At 38.4% G+C, this 3,501-nt stretch overlaps 1 pseudogene; it reads right to left on the bottom strand.

Annotated features, from left to right (window-relative positions):
- Window positions 1-327: 327 nt before the first annotated feature.
- Window positions 328-659, bottom strand: LOC114008743 (protein Churchill-like; annotated as a pseudogene).
- Between the last annotated feature and the right edge of the window lie 2,842 nt (window positions 660-3,501).

Genomic DNA, 3,501 nt, shown 5'->3' with positions numbered 1-3,501 from the left:
TGTGTGCCACAAGGTGCTTCAAGCTCATCTGATATACTTCTTGCCCCAGTCAGTCTTATTTTTCAAAGAAAATATGGCTCCTTCTATTGAAAACCAGATCTGGGCTCCTATTTTCGTTATTTTCTGGCCACATAACTGCTAACAAAGATGTTTCATTCTGGCTGACTGATGTGAACTGAAATTATTAGCAGAAGAGTTCAGCTCTAGAGAATAACAATCCCCTAAAAAATGCAAAGAATTTTCATTATAAATTAAGTAGGACGAACCATCCAACTTCCTGTATCATAATCAATCCAACATAGCCACAACTGAACTTCAAAAAGATCCTTAAAATAGTAGTGTCATCTCTCAAGGATCATCAGGGAGATTATACTGGTCGTATCTTCAGTTTTGCCACATAACAGACACAGCATGATATATTCCAGAAATTCATCCATGATCCTGAATGTATACTCATGATGGCTCTTACATGATGACAGTTCATGCACAGATGATCGTAGGTTCCTATTCTTCCTCATCTTCTTTCAAGGATTTGTTTGTGATTACATAAAATCTTGCTTATTGCACGTGGCACAGCCTGTCAAATTCAGCAAGGATTCATTCTCCAAGCAGGTGTTACCTGGGTTGGGATATTCCTACTCCACTCAGTACCCACACATCACAATAATCTGATCAATTATTTAAGCCTTCTGAGTCTCTATTTTCTGAATTACAAACCACATAGGGTTGTTGAGGTAATTAAATAAGATATTGCTTGTAAAGTAGTGCTTGGCAAACAAAGTGTGTTGTATTACTCTGGTTTGTTAAATAAAGAGTAGTGTTTCTCAATTTTTTTTTTTTACTTTCTTCATGATAGAGAATGTGGCTGCTCACTAATAGTGAGAGAGAGAAGGAGAGAGAGAGAGAGAGGTACCAGTAGCAGGGTCTGATCACACTGTGATCTCCCTCCAGTCCTCTAGCTCCATCTCATCTTTGGCGCTTGCACATTTGCCTTGCATTTTTTTAAATTTATATTACATTTTTTTCTTTATTTATTTACATTCATTCACTGTACATCATTATAGCATACAAAATGAGATTTTTTCCATTGAGAATACACTGTATATTGGCTCAATCAAGCACATCAACATATGTGTTATTGTCAACAAATCATTTTCCATTTCTTGTTTTCTGTATATTTTGCCTTTTTTCCCATCCTTGATTCCCTATCTCCCCCTCTGCCATATCCCACCATCCTCCCACACTGTGTCTCGTATCTATTGTTGCTTTCTATGCCTCCCCCATTTTATTGTTTCACTAAATATCTTAATAAATCTAAATATTTTCAATAGCAAGCACAGCTGATATGTACATATCCATGAACACAAGTCTGACTTTAGGCATAAACCTCAGTGAATAGAATGAACATACTATAAAGTAGCACCTAACTAGGGCTATATAGCTTAACTGCAGTCATCAAATAGGTATTTCTAATGCCTATTTTTTTTCTTCTGAAAATTTTTTTTATTAATAATTTACATTCATTCCCTGAGCATCATCACAACATTCTAAATGTGGTTTCCCATCTAGAATATACTATATAGTGGCTTAATAATGCATGTTATCATCCATAATATTCCATTTCTACTTTCATATATATGTTTTTTACCCCATGTCTAGCCCTCTGCCCTATTCCACTCTCTTATTACACTATCTCTGCTGTCTACAGTTGTCTTCAATTCCTTTTCCCCCAACATTTCGTTGATCACACAATATCATAAGTAATCTAACTACTTTCAATAGCAAGATCAGCCGATGGTTTCAAGAAAAGCAGTTTTGAACTGGTAAGGATATTTCTTTGAAACTTAAAGCCTAGAAACAGGTTAGTATTCTGTTCAAATAGTCGGAACATGAATCTATTGATAGCTGAAGACAGGACAAAAATCCTTAAAACCGGACAACAAAGCTTAGAAGAAAAGCAGCAATATTTTAGTCAAGTCGTAGAATACTGTTTCATCAGTTCAGTCTCATGTACTTAATCTTTCTTCTGTATCTGTTGAGGTTCGATGTTCCAGATTGAAATCTGGGATGTAATACTCAACTCCAGCTTTTGGCCCTACAATTAAGTTGCCCATTTTCTTAGTTTCTGAACTCTTATTTCTGTGTGTCTGCATTTAATTTTACTGACATAGCACTCCCTTAAGAACTTCTTGGAGATCCGGTCTGGTGCTGGTAAATTCTTTCAGGTTTTGTTTATCTGGGAAAGTTCGTGTCTTTTCTTCCCAAATGAACGATAACCTTGCTGGGTACAGAATTCTCGGTTGAAATTGCTTTTCCCTTAATACTTTGAATACATTTTCCCATTCTCTCCTCGCTCTCATTGTTTCCGATGAGAGGTCTGCCGTTAGTCTGATGGGATACCCTTTGTAGGTAACTTGCCTTTTTTCTCTTGCCAGTCTTAGTATCTTGTCTTTGTCTGTGGTTTTGGTCAATCTGGCTATAATGTGTCTTGGAGAAGATCTTCTTGGGTTGATTCTATTTGGGGTCCTCTGTATTTCTTGGGAATGGATCTTTGAGTGCCTCTCCAGGTTTGGAAAATTTTCTTGTAAGATTTCATGGAATAGATTATCAATGCCCTTATGAGTCTCTTCACCTTCTGGGATGCCTATTATCCGGATGTTTGGACGTTTGATGGTATCTAGTACTTCTCGCATATTATTCTCAAATTTTTGGGCCATTTTCTCAGTCTTCGCGGTGGATTTTTCTAGGCCAACCATTTTCTCTTCTACATTAGAGATTCTATTTTCTGTATGATCTAGTCTGCTTTTAATACTTTCAAGGGAGATTTTGACTTCTTGTATTATAGCCTTCATCTCTAACAGTTCCATCTGATTCTTTTGTAAAGTGTGAAATTCCTCTTTTAGATCTAGCATGAATTTCCTCACCTCCTGGAACTCTTCAACTCCTTTCTCCTTCCTCTTCAGCAGTTCCTTGTCTCTCTTCTCTTCCATCTCTGTTAGCTTTGCCATTATGAATGTTCTGAATTCTTTATCAGACATTTCCATGATTTCCATTGAACTGTGTGTGGATAAAGAGGAGCTATCCTTTTCCCTTGTGGGAGAGGTATTTTCCTGCTTCCCCATATTTCTTGTGGTCCTGCAGCGATTTCTAGTCATCTGGTGGATGGTCGGTTTCTTCCCAAACTTGGAAGTTCAATATGAGGGTGGCCCAGTTATCAGTGGGACATCTTCCTTTCTCCCCAAATGGCTAGATCACAGGAGCCATGGAGCTGTCTGCCTCTTGAAGAAGGGCTGTTCACGTGAGTTTTGGATGCTGGAGGCCCAGTTATCAGTGGGACATCTTCCTTTCTCCCCAAATGGCTAGATCACAGGAGCCATGGAGCTGTCTGCCTCTTGAAGAAGGGCTGTTCACGCGAGTTTTGGATGCTGGAGGCCCAGTTATCAGTGGGACATCTTCCTTTCTCCCCAAATGGCTAGATCACAGGAGCCATGGAGCTGTCTG

This window comes from Tupaia chinensis, unplaced genomic scaffold (assembly GCF_000334495.1).
Source record: "Tupaia chinensis unplaced genomic scaffold, TupChi_1.0 Scaffold000381_1, whole genome shotgun sequence".
Lineage (NCBI taxonomy): Eukaryota > Metazoa > Chordata > Mammalia > Scandentia > Tupaiidae > Tupaia > Tupaia belangeri.
Note: the sequence above shows the minus strand (reverse complement) of the source record. Positions and strands in the feature narration are given on the sequence as shown.